This window comes from Pelodiscus sinensis, chromosome 11 (genome assembly GCF_052426305.1).
Source record: "Pelodiscus sinensis isolate ZL-2025 chromosome 11, ASM5242630v1, whole genome shotgun sequence".
Lineage (NCBI taxonomy): Eukaryota > Metazoa > Chordata > Testudines > Trionychidae > Pelodiscus > Pelodiscus sinensis.
In genome coordinates this window covers 95257-113871 of record NC_143062.1, presented here as the reverse complement: position 1 = coordinate 113871, position 18615 = coordinate 95257, and positions in this window count along the sequence as shown.

Here is an 18615-nt window from a genome sequence, read left to right as displayed (position 1 = left end):
TCCCATGGCTCTGTGTGAGTAAGAGGTGCGTGCTTTGAAATCTTCAAGCGTCCTGGCAGTATGTTTCTTCTGAGGCAGAGAGCTTCCTGCTGGGGCATGGAGCCTGGTGGCTTGGGGACTGGTGAAGGGGCAGTAGGCGGTTCAACAGTGCGTGGATAGATATTCAAGGCCTCCGTTCTCTCCGAGTTCCTGGAGTGGCAGCGGGAGGGGGTGGCCGATGGTGGGAGGAGAAGCGATGCCGCGTCCTTGCGGACTGAAAAGCTAAGTTGTTTGTTTGTTTTTTCCCCTCAGCTGTGTTCGGTAGCGAGCGATAAGAAGTCAACCCTCCCGGTGTCCTCCCGTCTGGGGATGGAACGGAAAAGAGAACGGCGAGCTTGGGAGCTTGGTCGAAGCGAGGCGAGAACTGTCCTGCTGGGAGCGGAGCAGCCATCGCTGACCGGGAGATAAGTGTCGGGTCTGGAAATCTCTCGGCTTACGGCCCACTCGGGTCTAGGAAGGGAAGTCACGTTTGCTTAGACAGCGAGTCCGAGCGGAGGTTCCCGAGGTGCTTACTTGGTAGTGGGAGAAACAGGGCTCCCGTTTGTCAGGGGTGCTGGTTTCTCTGGAACACGGTGTCCTTCTCAGCAGACGCTTGGCTCGAGGAGGAAGACGCAAGGTGGTAAGGTTTCTGGCTGCCTCGCATGTGTTTCTCTCTTGTTGCTCTCTCGTATTGGCCAATACGTCCTGTCTGTCTGTTTCTGTCTGTGTCTTTGTCCTTGCTCTGCTTCTGCCGTGTCCTTGTACAGCACACTTGCAGGCATTCCAGGTGAGCATCTCCAAGGGTTAAGGGCTCAGGAGCCAACGGGAATTCAGCAGGTTCGCAAGTCGCGCAAGGGAGAGCGGTGGTGCGTCATGGCTGAATGACTCGGTGTTCTTGTAGAGGACCCGATACATAGGCGAGAGGGGGGGAAAGGGCTAAAGGATAGAATTCCCACAGCCACAGACTTTAGTGAGTGAGAGCTAACGCTGGGCTTTTTTGGCCACCCTTGCAGAGGAATCAGTGCGTGGCCGTGGGCGGAGAATAAATCGTCCGAGATGTACTTGAGCTGCCTGGACGTGATTCTCGGAACATGTGAAGGGTCCTCAGCGTTCGGCCTTCCCATGGCTCTGTGTGAGTAAGAGGTGCGTGCTTTGAAATCTTTAAGCGTCCTGGCAGTATGTTTCTTCTGAGGCAGAGAGCTTCCTGCTGGGTCACGGAGCCTGGTGGCTTGGGGACTGGTGAAGGGGCATAGGCAGTTCAACAGAGCGTGGATAGATATTCAAGGCCTCCGTTCTCTCCGCGTTCCTGGAGTGGCAGCGGGAGGGGGTGGCCGATGGTGGGAGGCAGCGGTGCGATGGTGGGAGGAGAAGCGATGCCGCGTCCTTGCGGACTGAAAAGCTAAGTTGTTTGTTTGTTTTTTCCCCTCTGCTGTGTTCGGTAGTGAGCGATAAGAAGTCAACCCTCCCGGTGTCCTCCCGTCTGGGGATGGAACGGAAACGAGAACAGCGAGCTCGGGAGCTTGGTCGAAGCGAGGCGAGAACCGTCCGGCTGGGAGCGGAGCAGCCATCGCTGACAGGGAGATAAGTGTCGGGTTTGGAAATCTCTCGGCTTACGGCGCACTCGGGTCTAGGAAGGGAAGTCAGGTTTGCTTAGACAGCGAGTCCGAGCGGAGGTTCGCGAGGTGATTCCTTGGTAGTGGGAGAAACAGGGCTTCCGTTTGTCAGGGGTGCTGATTTCTCTGGAACACGGTGTCCTTCTCAGCAGACGCTTGGCTCGAGGAGGAAGACGCAAGGCGGTAAGGTTTCCGTCTGCCTCTCATGTGTTTCTCTCTTGTTGCTCTCTCGTATTGGCCAATACGTTCTGTCTGTCTGTTTCTGTCTGTGTCTTTGTCCTTGCTCTGCTTCTGCCGTGTCCTTGTATAGCTCACGTGCAGGCATTCCAGGTGAGCATCTCCACGGGTTAAGGGCTCAGGAGCCAACGGGAATTCTGCAGGTTCGCAAGTCGCGCAAGGGAGAGCGGTGGCGCGTCATGGCTGACTGACTCAGTGTTCTTGTAGAGGGCCCTATACATAGGCGAGGGGCGGGGGGGAAGGGCTAAAGGATAGAATTCCCACAGCCACAGACCTTAGTGAGTGAGAGGTCTCTTCAGTCACGCCGCTCTCGGATCTCGCTGCAGGGAGGGATTCTGGTGCCGCTCTCGGGTCGTGCAGCTTGGGGGTGTCTCTAGCGCTGCTCTCGGGTCTCGCTGCTGGGGGGGAGGGGTCTTTGGGGCCACTCTCAGGTCGTGCTGCTGGGAGGGAGTCTGGCGCCTCTCTCGGGTTATGCTGCTGCGGGGAATCTCTGGTGCCGCTCTCGAGTCGCGCTACTGGGGGGGGTCTCTGGCGCCTCCTTGGGATCATGCTGCTGGGGGGGTCTCTGGCTTCGCTCTCCGGTCGTGCTGCTGGGGGGGGGTCTCTGTTACCGCTTTCGGGTCGCGCTGTTGGGGGGGTCTCTGGTGCCGCTCTCGGTAGTGGTGCTGGGGGTGGGGTCTCTGTCTCCACTCTCGGGTCGCGCTGCTGGGGGGAGGTCTCTGGCGCCGCTCTCGGGTCGCACTACTGGGGGTGGTGTCTGGAGCCTCCCTCCGGTCATGCTGCAGACGGGGGGTGTCACTGGCCCCGCTATCAGGTGATGCTGCTGCGGGGGGTCTCTGGCACCTCTCTCGGGTTTTGCTGCTGGGTGGGTGTCTGGGGCCGCTCTCGGGTGATGCTGTTCGGGGAGGTCTCTGGCGCCGCTCTCCGGTAGCGGTGCTGGGGGTGGGGTTTCTGTCTCCACTCTCGGGTAATGCTTCTGGGGGGGTCTCCGGCGCCGGTCTCGGGTCGCGCTCCTTGGGGGTGGGGTCTCTGTCGCCACTTTCATCTCATGCTGCTGGGGGGGGTCTCTGGCGCCACTCTCGGGTGATGCTGCTGGGGGGGGCCTCTGGCTCCCATCTCAGGTTGTGCTGCTGGGGGGGGGGGAGATCTCTGTCGCCGTTCTCTGGTGATGCTGCTGGGGGGAGGGTCTCTGGCGCCACTCTTGGGTCGCACTGCTGGGGGCGGGTCTGTGGTGCCGCTCTCGGGTCTTGCTGCTGGGGGGGGTCTCTGGCACCGTTTTCGGGTCACTCTGCTGGGGGAGGTCTCTGGCTTCGCTCTCGGGTCACGCTGCTGGGGAGGGTCTCTGGCGCCGCCCTCGGGACTTGCTGCTGGGGGGGGTCTCTGGCGCCGCCCTCGGGTCGCAATGCCGGGGGGGTTCTTTCGCGCTGCTCTCGGGTTTTGCTGCTGGGGGGGGGGTCTCTTGTTTCGCTCTCGGGTCATGCTGCTGGGGGGGGGGACTTTGCAAGCGGGGCCGGGTACTAAAGGCACCAAGCAGCTGGCGGAATCACTGAGAACAAGGGTCATGGGGTCGGGGGTTGGTTGAGACTCTTTGGACCAGAGGCAGGGGGTCCAGGCTGCCAAATGTGTCGCGGAGAACCTCCATCTATCGGACGCGGCTTCCTCTCCGCGCTTGCAGAACCGAGCAGCTAAAAGTGTTAGAAGCCAAATCAGAGCGGCTCATGTGTGTGTTAGAAACGGCTACGGGGAGCCAATTGCACTGGCACCTGACGCCTTCTTCAGCCCTTTGTTGCTGCATTCTCAGGCTGGCACCTCTCACAACCATTCATTCATCGTCCAAGCACTCTCTCTCTTATGTACATTCCCTAATTAATGTTTCCCATACAGTATTTTGCATAATAATACAAGAGTTGTAGTTACAAAAAGTTACAAAAGTTTCTGGGTGGCATTTCTTAAAACATTCTCTCTCTGAGCGCTGAGTTAGTTACTGTTATAGTTACAATGCTTCACTTTGCGATTAGGGTTAAGTGCTTCACAATGCTTTGAAGAGAACGGTTGTCAATTGTGTAACAGTAAGTTTGAGCGTGCCCTGGCGCACAGCGAGGGGAGCTGTTTCTGGCTACATAGTAGTATATTTTTAACAGTTTGAAGTTACATGACCTAATATTACATTCCTAACCAATTATATTCTAGAGGGGCAAAAATGTTTAGATTTATAATTAAACAATCCTAACAAATAATAATAATAATAATAATTATAAATCTAAACACTTCTCAAGCTTGATAACACTAAATCTAAACACTTTCACAAGAATAAATCTAAACACTTCTATGCTTCTTCTACTTAACAAACTTCTCCTCCTTAGACTTTTAGTTGTGGGGAACAAATTCTGGGGAGTCACTTCCACTTGGGGAATCCTGTTTCATACTTGACTATGTTCTCCCTACACTAAGGCTGGCCGAGAGACTGTCCCGGACTGATCGTAACAGACTGTTCTGTCCGCGAATGGGCTGAGAGTAAAGGGCGTGTTCGGAATCTGTGGCGCCCAATCTGAGGCTGTCCGAGGTGACTCTTAACGGACTGCTCCGTGCGCCAATGGGCGGTGACTCAAGGCGTGTTCTGGGGCTGCTGGCGGCCAATAGGTTGTCCGGGGTGGATTATAACAGACTCTTCTGTCCGCGAATGGGCTGTGACTAAGGGGCGTGTTCTGAATCAGAGGCACCCAATAGGCTGACCCGGCTGCATCTTAACGGACAGCTCTGTCTGCGAATGCGGTGTGACTAGGGGGACTGACCTGCCACTGCTCTCGACCAATAGGCTGTCCGGGGTGGATCCTAATGGGCTGCTCTGTCCTGGAATTGTCTGTGACTTAGGGGTGGTTCCTGGCTGTGTGCCAGCCAATGGGCTTTCGGAAGACAGCCTTGGCGGAGGATAGTGTCGCCCAATGGGCTGTCAGCAAAGGGGATCCTGCCTCTGGTTCGGCCAATGGGCTGCCGCAGGGCGGCGTTGTCTGACTGGGCGGCCGGCGCCGCCATGACAGGAAGGTCCGAGGAGCGCGCGGGGGCGCGAGCGAATCCTGGGTCCGAGTGCGAAGCTCCCCGCCCCCAGCCCGCCCCTTGTTGGTGTCTGGCCCGGGGGAGGAGGGGGCGTGAGGGAAGGTGGGGGAGCGGGCTGGGGGTGGGGTGTCTGGACAGGGGTGAGGTGTAGGAGCAGGCTGGGTGTGAGGGGCCGGGGGGGGCGCTTGGCACTGGGGGGGCAGGAGGGGGTGAGGGGCCGGGGGGGGTGCTCGGCACTGGGGGGGCAGGAGGGGGTGAGGGGCCGGGGGGGTGCTCGGCACTGGGGGGGCAGGAGGGAGGGGGAGGGGCCGGGGGGGGCCTTGGCACTGGGGGGGGCAGGAGGGGACAGGGCGCGGGAGAGCGCAGGCGCGGGCGGCGCTGGCTGGGCGGGAAACTCCCGGGACGCTCGCGCTGACGAGGCGGGCGGGAAAACGCTGCGGGGGGCGCTGAGGGGCGGAGCCTGGGGGGCGGGGCGGGAGCTGGCAGTGACGTGGAGCGCCCCCCCCCCCCGCCTGCTTCTCTCCGGGCCCCAGGCTGGACATCGGCGGGGCGGCCCCTGGCGGAGGTGGGGGGGCGATTTCTGCCCCCCCCCCCCGGCGCTGCAGCCTCCCCGGGGAGCAGCGCCCCTGTGACCCCCCCCACGTGGTGCCGGGGGAACGGGGCTGTGGCCCCCCCTTTGGGGCGCGGGAGCTGACTCGGGCTCCAGTCACGTGGGTGTCTCGGGGAGGGGGGGCTGCGGGCCACCGGGGCGCGGGAGTGTCACGTGCCCCCTCCCCCCGCCGGGGAGCCGCGCGCCCTCGAGGGGTGGTTCCCGCGGGCGGGGCACGCACAGAACGTGTCCCGCACGCGGGGGGGCGGGGCGGCCTGAGCCCTGCTCCCCGCGCTGCTCGCTGCCTGGGGGCGGGGCCGGGTGCCCGCTGAATCCCCCCTGTGCCCGGGGGGGGGGGGCAGTTCGGCGGGGGGCGATGCTCTGGCCCTGGCTGCCCGCAGTGCTGCCCAGTGCCCGGCTGTGCCTCCTGCAGAGGCCGAGAGCGTCCTGGGTGGGGGGCGTGTGGGGAGAGGGGGGGAGTGGCTGAGAATTGGGGGGCAAACTTAGGGGCTGCACGGGGCGGGGAGGAGTTTGGTGAGGGGGGATCATACTGCATGGGGCGGAGAGGAGTTTGGGGGGAAGCAGACTGCACGGGGCGGGGAGGAGTTTGGTGAGGGGGGATCAGACTGCATGGCGCGGAGAGGAGTTAGGGGGGTAGGGGATCAGACTGCAGGGGGCGGAGAGGAGTTTCGTGGGGGGTAGGAGATCAGACTGCACGGGGGGAGGAGTTTGGGGGGGATCAGACTGCACGGGGCGAGGAGGAGTTTGGGGGGGGATCAGACTGCACGGGGCGGGGAGGAGTTTGGGGGGGGATCAGACTGCACGGGGCGAGGAGGAGTTTAGGGGGGGATCAGACTGCACGGGGCGAGGAGTTTGGGGGGGATCAGACTGCACGGGGGTGAGGAGTTTGGGGGGATCAGACTGCATGGGGCGGGGAGGAGTTTGGGGGGGATCAGACTGCACGGGGCGGACAGGAGTTTTGGGGAGCGATCAGACTGCACGGGGCGGAGGGGAGTGTGGGGGGGATCAGACTGCACGGGGGGGAGAGGAGTTTGGGGGGATCAGACTGCACGGGGGGAGAGGAGTTTGGGGGGGATCAGACTGCACGGAGCGGGGAGGAGTTTGGGGGGATCAGACTGCACGGGGGGGAGGATCAGACTGCACGGAGCGGGGAGGAGTTTGGGAGGGGATCAGACTGCACGGGGCAGGGAGGAGCTTTGGGGGGGATCAGACTGCACGGGGCGGACAGGAGTTTTGGGGGGCGATCAGACTGCACGGGGCGGAGGGGAGTGTGGGGGGGATCAGACTGCACGGGGCGGGGAGGAGTTTGGGGGGATCAGACTGCATGGAGGGGAGGGTCAGACTGCACGGAGCGGGGAGGAGTTTGGGGGGATCAGACTGCATGGAGGGGATGATCAGACTGCACGGAGCGGGGAGGAGTTTGGGGGGGGATCAGACTGCACGGGGGGGAGGAGTTTGGGGGGATCGGACTGCACGGGGCGGGGAGGAGTTTGGGGGGGATCGGACTGCACGGAGGGAGAGGAGTTTGGGGGGATCGGACTGCACGGGGCGGGGAGGAGTTTGGGGGGGATCAGACTGCACGGGGGGAGAGGAGTTTGGGGGGATCGGATTGCACGGGGGGGAAGAGTTTGGGGGGATCGGACTGCACGGGGCGGGGAGGAGTTTGGGGGGATCAGACTGCACGGGGGGGAGGAGTTTGGGGGGGGATCAGACTGCACGGGGCGAGGAGGAGTTTGGGGGGGATCAGACTGCACGGGGCGCGGAGGAGTTGGGGGGGATCAGACTGCACGGGGCGCGGAGGAGTTTAGGGGGGGATCAGACTGCACGGGGCGAGGAGGAGTTTAGGGGGGGATCAGACTGCACGGGGGGAGGAGTTTGGGGGGGATCAGACTGCACGGGGGTGAGGAGTTTGGGGGGATCAGACTGCATGGGGCGGGGAGGAGTTTGGGGGGGATCAGACTGCACGGGGCGGACAGGAGTTTTGGGGGGCGATCAGACTGCACGGGGCGGAGGGGAGTGTGGGGGGGATCAGACTGCACCGGGGGGAGAGGAGTTTGGGGGGGATCAGACTGCACGGGGCGGAGAGGAGTTTGGTGAGGGGGAATCATACTGCATGGGGCGGAGAGGAGTTTGGGGGGAAGCAGACTGCACGGGGCGGGGAGGAGTTTGGTGAGGGGGGATCAGACTGCATGGGGAGGAGAGGAGTTTGGTGAGGGGGAATCATACTGCATAGGGCGGAGAGGAGTTTGGGGGGAAGCAGACTGCACGGGGCGGGGAGGAGTTTGGTGAGGGGGGATCAGACTGCATGGCGCGGAGAGGAGTTAGGGGGGTAGGGGATCAGACTGCAGGGGGCGGAGAGGAGTTTCGTGGGGGGTAGGAGATCAGACTGCACGGGGGGAGGAGTTTGGGGGGGATCAGACTGCACGGGGCGAGGAGGAGTTTGGGGGGGGATCAGACTGCACGGGGCGGAGGGGAGTGTGGGGGGATCAGACTGCACGGGGGGGAGAGGAGTTTGGGGGGGAACAGACTGCACGGGGCGGAGAGGAGTTTGGTGAGGGGGAATCATACTGCATGGGGCGGAGAGGAGTTTGGGGGGAAGCAGACTGCACGGGGCGGGGAGGAGTTTGGTGAGGGGGGATCAGACTGCATGGGGCGGAGAGGAGTTTGGTGAGGGGGAATCATACTGCATGGGGCGGAGAGGAGTTTGGGGGGAAGCAGACTGCACGGGGCGGGGAGGAGTTTAGGGGGGGATCAGACTGCACGGGGGGAGAGGAGTTTGGGGGGGATCAGACTGCACGGAGCGGGGAGGAGTTTGGGGGGATCAGACTGCACGGGGCAGGGAGGAGCTTTGGGGGGGATCAGACTGCACGGGGCGGACAGGAGTTTGGGGGGGCGATCAGACTGCACGGGGCGGAGGGGAGTGTGGGGGGGATCAGACTGCACGGGGGGGAGAGGAGTTTGGGGGGGATCAGACTGCACGGAGCGGGGAGGAGTTTCGGGGGGGATCAGACTGAACGGGGCGGGGAGGAGTTTTGGGGGAGATCAGACTGCACGGGGCGGGGAGGAGTTTGGGGGGATCGGACTGCACGGGGCGGGGAAGAGTTTGGGGGGGATCGGACTGCACGGGGCGGGGAGGAGTTTGGGGGGGATCGGACTGCACGGAGGGAGAGGAGTTTGGGGGGATCGGACTGCACGGGGCGGGGAGGAGTTTGGGGGGGATCGGACTGCACGGAGGGAGAGGAGTTTGGGGGGATCGGACTGCACGGGGCGGGGAAGAGTTTGGGGGGATCGGACTGCACGGGGCGGGGAAGAGTTTTGGGGGATCGGACTGCATGGGGCGGGGAGGAGTTTGGGGGGGATCAGACTGCACGGGGGGAGAGGAGTTTGGGGGGGATCGGACTGCACGGGGCGGGGAAGAGTTTGGGGGGATCGGACTGCACGGGGCGGGGAGGAGTTTGGGGGGGATCGGACTGCACGGGGGGAGAGGAGTTTGGGGGGATCAGATTGCACGGGGGGGAAGAGTTTGGGGGGATCGGACTGCACGGGGCGGGGAGGAGTTTGGGGGGATCAGACTGCACGGAGCGGGGAGGAGTTTGGGGGGGGATCAGACTGCACGGGGGGGAGGATCAGACTGCACGGGGGGGAGGAGTTTGGAGGGGGATCAGACTGCACGGGGCGGGGAGGTGTTTGGGGGGGATCGGACTGCACGGGGCGGGGAGGTGTTTGGGGGGGATCATACTGCACGGGGGGAGAGGAGTTTGGGGGGATCGGACTGCACGGGGCGGGGAAGAGTTTGGGGGGATCGGACTGCACGGGGCGGGGAGGAGTTTGGGGGGATCAGACTGCACGGGGGGAGAGGAGTTTGGGGGGATCAGACTGGACGGGGGGGAGGATCAGAGTGCACGGGGCGGAGGGGAAGTTTGGGGGGATCAGACTGCACGGGGGGGAGGAGTTTGAGGGGGGATCAGACTGCACGGGGCGGGGAGGAGTTTGGGGGGATCGGACTGCACGGGGTGGGGAGGAGTTTGGGGGGGAAGGGTTGCCGCGGAGTCTCCTCTCCCGAGTGGGGGCGGGGCATCAGCTAAGGACGCTGCCGTCTCTGAGGCAGGAGCCCCGCCCAGCAATGGGGAGGGGCGGGATGAGGGGGAGTAGGGAAAGTAGCCGCAGTGGCTTGTGGGAAACTGAGTGCCCCTGTCCGCAGCTCCCATCGGCCATTGCAGGGCCAGGGCAGGCCCGGCGCTGTTCGGTTGGGCGGGTGCAGCGGAAGTGACATCACAACGGGGCATTGACCAGGGAGCGACGCGGTTGGTCCCGCGCTCGTGTCACTCCAAGTGTTAGCGACGCATCCTGGGACTTGTAGTTCTCATAGTGCGGCCTCCCGGGGCACGTCGCAGCGCGCCCCGCCCCTATCATAGCCCCGCCCCCCGGCATAGCCCCGCCCAGCGTGTTCTTAGTTCGGAATGGGGCATTTCTACCCTAAGAACAATCTTTTTTATTCGGAAATAACGGCCCTTAGCAGAGCAACAGTGACACTCGGTAGTCACCGGCGGTAATGCACGTGTAATTCCGTAGCGCCTCCAGAGTGCCGCTCGGTGGTCATTGCCGGTAATGCACGTGTAATTCCGAAGCGCCTCCACAGTGCCGCTCGGTGGTCATTGCCGGTAATGCACGTGTAATTCCGTAGCGCCTCCACAGTGCCGCTCGGTGGTCATTGCAGGTAATGCACGTGTAATTCCGTAGCGCCTCCACAGTGCCGCTCGGTGGTCATTGCGGGTAATGCACGTGTAATTCCGAAGCGCCTCCACAGTGCCGCTCGGTGGTCATTGCGGGTAATGCACGTGTAATTCCGAAGCGCCTCCACAGTGCCGCTCGGTGGTCATTGCGGGTAATGCACGTGTAATTCCATCGCCCCCAGCTGCTGTCCCTGCTCCGCACGCCACGTGGCCCCAGTCTTGCCCTTTGACAGCAGGCAAAGTAAGAAGCTCGTTATTTCCAGGCTCCGCGCAGCCCTCTCCCCTCCTGCCCCCGGCCCCCTCATCCCGCACTCCAGGCTCCGCGCAGCCCTCTCCCCTCCTGCCCCCGGCCCCCTCATCCCGCACTCCAGGCTCCGCACAGCCCTCTCCCCTCCTGCCCATGGCCCCCTCATCCTGCACTCCAGGCTCCGCGCAGCCCCCTCCCCTCCTGCTTCCTCACCCCAGCCTGCACCCCGTCCATACTCTTATCCCGGGGCCCTTCCTCTCCCCAGCCTGCACCCCCGTCCATATGCTTATCCCGGGGCCCTTCCTCCCCCCAGCCTGCACCCCCATCCATATTCTTATCCCGGGGCCCTTCCTCACTCCAGTCTGCACGCCCATTCATGGGAGCCATCAGTCCACCTTTTCCCTGCACCACATTCAGTAAAGTGTCTGATCAGGGTATGAGAGCAGCCCTGAGCCTTTGTCTCCACTCAGCAGGTTGCACCACACAGGATATGTGGATGGTCCTGGGCTTTGTACAGCACTCCAGACTGACCCCTGGACACGGCTTCTGGGTCCTAGCCCTTTGCTGTCACTCCTGCCCGAGGGCTTTGCTGGCTCCAGACTGGGTAACAGCTGGGAAACTGGCTGGGCAGTGGGCTGAGAAGATACCGTCCGAGATGGACTTGAGCTGCCTGGACGTGATTCTCGGAACACGTGAAGGGTCCTCAGCGTTCGGCCTTCCCATGGCTCTGTGTGAGTAAGAGGTGCGTGCTTTGAAATCTTCAAGCGTCCTGGCAGTATGTTTCTTCTGAGGCAGAGAGCTTCCTGCTGGGGCACGGAGCCTGGTGGCTTGGGGACTGGTGAAGGGGCAGTAGGCGGTTCAACAGTGCGTGGATAGATATTCAAGGCCTCCGTTCTCTCCGAGTTCCTGGAGTGGCAGCGGGAGGGGGTGGCCGATGGTGGGAGGAGAAGCGATGCCGCGTCCTTGCGGACTGAAAAGCTAAGTTGTTTGTTTGTTTTTTCCCCTCAGCTGTGTTTGGTAGCGAGCGATAAGAAGTCAACCCTCCCGGTGTCCTCCCGTCTGGGGATGGAACGGAAAAGAGAACGGCGAGCTTGGGAGCTTGGTCGAAGCGAGGCGAGAACCGCCCTGCTGGGAGCGGAGCAGCCATCGCTGACCGGGAGATAAGTGTCGGGTCTGGAAATCTCTCGGCTTACGGCCCACTCGGGTCTAGGAAGGGAAGTCACGTTTGCTTAGACAGCGAGTCCGAGCGGAGGTTCCCGAGGTGCTTACTTGGTAGTGGGAGAAACAGGGCTCCCGTTTGTCAGGGGTGCTGGTTTCTCTGGAACACGGTGTCCTTCTCAGCAGACGCTTGGCTCGAGGAGGAAGACGCAAGGTGGTAAGGTTTCTGGCTGCCTCGCATGTGTTTCTCTCTTGTTGCTCTCTCGTATTGGCCAATACGTCCTGTCTGTCTGTTTCTGTCTGTGTCTTTGTCCTTGCTCTGCTTCTGCCGTGTCCTTGTACAGCACACTTGCAGGCATTCCAGGTGAGCATCTCCAAGGGTTAAGGGCTCAGGAGCCAACGGGAATTCAGCAGGTTCGCAAGTCGCGCAAGGGAGAGCGGTGGTGCGTCATGGCTGAATGACTCGGTGTTCTTGTAGAGGACCCGATACATAGGCGAGAGGGGGGGAAAGGGCTAAAGGATAGAATTCCCACAGCCACAGACTTTAGTGAGTGAGAGCTAACGCTGGGCTTTTTTGGCCACCCTTGCAGAGGAATCAGTGCGTGGCCGTGGGCGGAGAATAAATCGTCCGAGATGTACTTGAGCTGCCTGGACGTGATTCTCGGAACATGTGAAGGGTCCTCAGCGTTCGGCCTTCCCATGGCTCTGTGTGAGTAAGAGGTGCGTGCTTTGAAATCTTTAAGCGTCCTGGCAGTATGTTTCTTCTGAGGCAGAGAGCTTCCTGCTGGGTCACGGAGCCTGGTGGCTTGGGGACTGGTGAAGGGGCATAGGCAGTTCAACAGAGCGTGGATAGATATTCAAGGCCTCCGTTCTCTCCGCGTTCCTGGAGTGGCAGCGGGAGGGGGTGGCCGATGGTGGGAGGCAGCGGTGCGATGGTGGGAGGAGAAGCGATGCCGCGTCCTTGCGGACTGAAAAGCTAAGTTGTTTGTTTGTTTTTTCCCCTCTGCTGTGTTCGGTAGTGAGCGATAAGAAGTCAACCCTCCCGGTGTCCTCCCGTCTGGGGATGGAACGGAAACGAGAACAGCGAGCTCGGGAGCTTGGTCGAAGCGAGGCGAGAACCGTCCGGCTGGGAGCGGAGCAGCCATCGCTGACAGGGAGATAAGTGTCGGGTTTGGAAATCTCTCGGCTTACGGCGCACTCGGGTCTAGGAAGGGAAGTCAGGTTTGCTTAGACAGCGAGTCCGAGCGGAGGTTCGCGAGGTGATTCCTTGGTAGTGGGAGAAACAGGGCTTCCGTTTGTCAGGGGTGCTGATTTCTCTGGAACACGGTGTCCTTCTCAGCAGACGCTTGGCTCGAGGAGGAAGACGCAAGGCGGTAAGGTTTCCGTCTGCCTCTCATGTGTTTCTCTCTTGTTGCTCTCTCGTATTGGCCAATACGTTCTGTCTGTCTGTTTCTGTCTGTGTCTTTGTCCTTGCTCTGCTTCTGCCGTGTCCTTGTATAGCTCACGTGCAGGCATTCCAGGTGAGCATCTCCACGGGTTAAGGGCTCAGGAGCCAACGGGAATTCTGCAGGTTCGCAAGTCGCGCAAGGGAGAGCGGTGGCGCGTCATGGCTGACTGACTCAGTGTTCTTGTAGAGGGCCCTATACATAGGCGAGGGGCGGGGGGGAAGGGCTAAAGGATAGAATTCCCACAGCCACAGACCTTAGTGAGTGAGAGGTCTCTTCAGTCACGCCGCTCTCGGATCTCGCTGCAGGGAGGGATTCTGGTGCCGCTCTCGGGTCGTGCAGCTTGGGGGTGTCTCTAGCGCTGCTCTCTGGTCTCGCTGCTGGGGGGGAGGGGTCTTTGGGGCCACTCTCAGGTCGTGCTGCTGGGAGGGAGTCTGGCGCCTCTCTCGGGTTATGCTGCTGCGGGGAATCTCTGGTGCCGCTCTCGAGTCGCGCTACTGGGGGGGGTCTCTGGCGCCTCCTTGGGATCATGCTGCTGGGGGGGTCTCTGGCTTCGCTCTCCGGTCGTGCTGCTGGGGGGGGTCTCTGTTACCGCTTTCGGGTCGCGCTGTTGGGGGGGTCTCTGGTGCCGCTCTCGGTAGTGGTGCTGGGGGTGGGGTCTCTGTCTCCACTCTCGGGTCGCGCTGCTGGGGGGAGGTCTCTGGCGCCGCTCTCGGGTCGCACTACTGGGGGTGGTCTCTGGAGCCTCCCTCCGGTCATGCTGCAGACGGGGGGTGTCACTGGCCCCGCTATCAGGTGATGCTGCTGCGGGGGGTCTCTGGCACCTCTCTCGGGTTTTGCTGCTGGGTGGGTGTCTGGGGCCGCTCTCGGGTGATGCTGTTCGGGGAGGTCTCTGGCGCCGCTCTCCGGTAGCGGTGCTGGGGGTGGGGTTTCTGTCTCCACTCTCGGGTAATGCTTCTGGGGGGGTCTCCGGCGCCGGTCTCGGGTCGCGCTCCTTGGGGGTGGGGTCTCTGTCGCCACTTTCATCTCATGCTGCTGGGGGGGGTCTCTGGCGCCACTCTCGGGTGATGCTGCTGGGGGGGGCCTCTGGCTCCCATCTCAGGTTGTGCTGCTGGGGGGGGGGGGAGATCTCTGTCGCCGTTCTCTGGTGATGCTGCTGGGGGGAGGGTCTCTGGCGCCACTCTTGGGTCGCACTGCTGGGGGCGGGTCTGTGGTGCCGCTCTCGGGTCTTGCTGCTGGGGGGGGTCTCTGGCACCGTTTTCGGGTCACTCTGCTGGGGGAGGTCTCTGGCTTCGCTCTCGGGTCACGCTGCTGGGGAGGGTCTCTGGCGCCGCCCTCGGGACTTGCTGCTGGGGGGGTCTCTGGCGCCGCCCTCGGGTCGCAATGCCGGGGGGGTTCTTTCGCGCTGCTCTCGGGTTTTGCTGCTGGGGGGGGGGTCTCTTGTTTCGCTCTCGGGTCATGCTGCTGGGGGGGGACTTTGCAAGCGGGGCCGGGTACTAAAGGCACCAAGCAGCTGGCGGAATCACTGAGAACAAGGGTCATGGGGTCGGGGGTTGGTTGAGACTCTTTGGACCAGAGGCAGGGGGTCCAGGCTGCCAAATGTGTCGCGGAGAACCTCCATCTATCGGACGCGGCTTCCTCTCCGCGCTTGCAGAACCGAGCAGCTAAAAGTGTTAGAAGCCAAATCAGAGCGGCTCATGTGTGTGTTAGAAACGGCTACGGGGAGCCAATTGCACTGGCACCTGACGCCTTCTTCAGCCCTTTGTTGCTGCATTCTCAGGCTGGCACCTCTCACAACCATTCATTCATCGTCCAAGCACTCTCTCTCTTATGTACATTCCCTAATTAATGTTTCCCATACAGTATTTTGCATAATAATACAAGAGTTGTAGTTACAAAAAGTTACAAAAGTTTCTGGGTGGCATTTCTTAAAACATTCTCTCTCTGAGCGCTGAGTTAGTTACTGTTATAGTTACAATGCTTCACTTTGCGATTAGGGTTAAGTGCTTCACAATGCTTTGAAGAGAACGGTTGTCAATTGTGTAACAGTAAGTTTGAGCGTGCCCTGGCGCACAGCGAGGGGAGCTGTTTCTGGCTACATAGTAGTATATTTTTAACAGTTTGAAGTTACATGACCTAATATTACATTCCTAACCAATTATATTCTAGAGGGGCAAAAATGTTTAGATTTATAATTAAACAATCCTAACAAATAATAATAATAATAATAATTATAAATCTAAACACTTCTCAAGCTTGATAACACTAAATCTAAACACTTTCACAAGAATAAATCTAAACACTTCTATGCTTCTTCTACTTAACAAACTTCTCCTCCTTAGACTTTTAGTTGTGGGGAACAAATTCTGGGGAGTCACTTCCACTTGGGGAATCCTGTTTCATACTTGACTATGTTCTCCCTACACTAAGGCTGGCCGAGAGACTGTCCCGGACTGATCGTAACAGACTGTTCTGTCCGCGAATGGGCTGAGAGTAAAGGGCGTGTTCGGAATCTGTGGCGCCCAATCTGAGGCTGTCCGAGGTGACTCTTAACGGACTGCTCCGTGCGCCAATGGGCGGTGACTCAAGGCGTGTTCTGGGGCTGCTGGCGGCCAATAGGTTGTCCGGGGTGGATTATAACAGACTCTTCTGTCCGCGAATGGGCTGTGACTAAGGGGCGTGTTCTGAATCAGAGGCACCCAATAGGCTGACCCGGCTGCATCTTAACGGACAGCTCTGTCTGCGAATGCGGTGTGACTAGGGGGACTGACCTGCCACTGCTCTCGACCAATAGGCTGTCCGGGGTGGATCCTAATGGGCTGCTCTGTCCTGGAATTGTCTGTGACTTAGGGGTGGTTCCTGGCTGTGTGCCAGCCAATGGGCTTTCGGAAGACAGCCTTGGCGGAGGATAGTGTCGCCCAATGGGCTGTCAGCAAAGGGGATCCTGCCTCTGGTTCGGCCAATGGGCTGCCGCAGGGCGGCGTTGTCTGACTGGGCGGCCGGCGCCGCCATGACAGGAAGGTCCGAGGAGCGCGCGGGGGCGCGAGCGAATCCTGGGTCCGAGTGCGAAGCTCCCCGCCCCCAGCCCGCCCCTTGTTGGTGTCTGGCCCGGGGGAGGAGGGGGCGCGAGGGAAGGTGGGGGAGCGGGCTGGGGGTGGGGTGTCTGGACAGGGGTGAGGTGTAGGAGCAGGCTGGGTGTGAGGGGCCGGGGGGGGCGCTTGGCACTGGGGGGGCAGGAGGGGGTGAGGGGCCGGGGGGGGTGCTCGGCACTGGGGGGGCAGGAGGGGGTGAGGGGCCGGGGGGGTGCTCGGCACTGGGGGGGCAGGAGGGAGGGGGAGGGGCCGGGGGGGGCCTTGGCACTGGGGGGGGCAGGAGGGGACAGGGCGCGGGAGAGCGCAGGCGCGGGCGGCGCTGGCTGGGCGGGAAACTCCCGGGACGCTCGCGCTGACGAGGCGGGCGGGAAAACGCTGCGGGGGGCGCTGAGGGGCGGAGCCTGGGGGGCGGGGCGGGAGCTGGCAGTGACGTGGAGCGCCCCCCCCCCCCGCCTGCTTCTCTCCGGGCCCCAGGCTGGACATCGGCGGGGCGGCCCCTGGCGGAGGTGGGGGGGCGATTTCTGCCCCCCCCCCCCCCGGCGCTGCAGCCTCCCCGGGGAGCAGCGCCCCTGTGACCCCCCCCACGTGGTGCCGGGGGAACGGGGCTGTGGCCCCCCCTTTGGGGCGCGGGAGCTGACTCGGGCTCCAGTCACGTGGGTGTCTCGGGGAGGGGGGGCTGCGGGCCACCGGGGCGCGGGAGTGTCACGTGCCCCCTCCCCCCGCCGGGGAGCCGCGCGCCCTCGAGGGGTGGTTCCCGCGGGCGGGGCACGCACAGAACGTGTCCCGCACGCGGGGGGGCGGGGCGGCCTGAGCCCTGCTCCCCGCGCTGCTCGCTGCCTGGGGGCGGGGCCGGGTGCCCGCTGAATCCCCCCTGTGCCCGGGGGGGGGGGCAGTTCGGCGGGGGGCGATGCTCTGGCCCTGGCTGCCCGCAGTGCTGCCCAGTGCCCGGCTGTGCCTCCTGCAGAGGCCGAGAGCGTCCTGGGTGGGGGGCGTGTGGGGAGAGGGGGGGAGTGGCTGAGAATTGGGGGGCAAACTTAGGGGCTGCACGGGGCGGGGAGGAGTTTGGTGAGGGGGGATCATACTGCATGGGGCGGAGAGGAGTTTGGGGGGAAGCAGACTGCACGGGGCGGGGAGGAGTTTGGTGAGGGGGGATCAGACTGCATGGCGCGGAGAGGAGTTAGGGGGGTAGGGGATCAGACTGCAGGGGGCGGAGAGGAGTTTCGTGGGGGGTAGGAGATCAGACTGCACGGGGGGAGGAGGAGTTTGGGGGGGGATCAGACTGCACGGGGCGGGGAGGAGTTGGGGGGGGATCAGACTGCACGGGGGGAGGAGGAGTTGGGGGGGGATCAGACTGCACGGGGGGAGGAGTTTGGGGGGGATCAGACTGCACGGGGGTGAGGAGTTTGGGGGGATCAGACTGCATGGGGCGGGGAGGAGTTTAGGGGGATCAGACTGCACGGGGCGGACAGGAGTTTTGGGGAGCGATCAGACTGCACGGGGCGGAGGGGAGTGTGGGGGGGATCAGACTGCACGGGGGGGAGAGGAGTTTGGGGGGATCAGACTGCACGGGGGGAGAGGAGTTTGGGGGGGATCAGACTGCACGGAGCGGGGAGGAGTTTGGGGGGATCAGACTGCACGGGGGGGAGGATCAGACTGCACGGAGCGGGGAGGAGTTTGGGGGGGGATCAGACTGCACGGGGCAGGGAGGAGCTTTGGGGGGGATCAGACTGCACGGGGGGGAGAGGAGTTTGGGGGGGATCAGACTGCACGGAGCGGGGAGGAGTTTGGGGGGGGATCAGACTGAACGGGGCGGGGAGGAGTTTTGGGGGAGATCAGACTGCACGGGGCGGGGAGGAGTTTGGGGGGATCGGACTGCACGGGGCGGGGAAGAGTTTGGGGGGATCGGACTGCACGGGGCGGGGAAGAGTTTGGGGGGGAACATACTGCACGGGGCGGAGAGGAGTTTGGTGAGGGGGAATCATACTGCATGGGGCGGAGAGGAGTTTGGGGGGAAGCAGACTGCACGGGGCGGGGAGGAGTTTGGTGAGGGGGGATCAGACTGCATGGGGCGGAGAGGAGTTTGGTGAGGGGGAATCATACTGCATGGGGCGGAGAGGAGTTTGGGGGGAAGCAGACTGCACGGGGCGGGGAGGAGTTTAGGGGGGGATCAGACTGCACGGGGGGAGAGGAGTTTGGGGGGGATCAGACTGCACGGAGCGGGGAGGAGTTTGGGGGGATCAGACTGCACGGGGCAGGGAGGAGCTTTGGGGGGGATCAGACTGCACGGGGCGGACGGGAGTTTGGGGGGGCGATCAGACTGCACGGGGCGGATGGGAGTGTGGGGGGGATCAGTCTGCACGGGGGGGAGAGGAGTTTGGGGGGGATCAGACTGCACGGAGCGGGGAGGA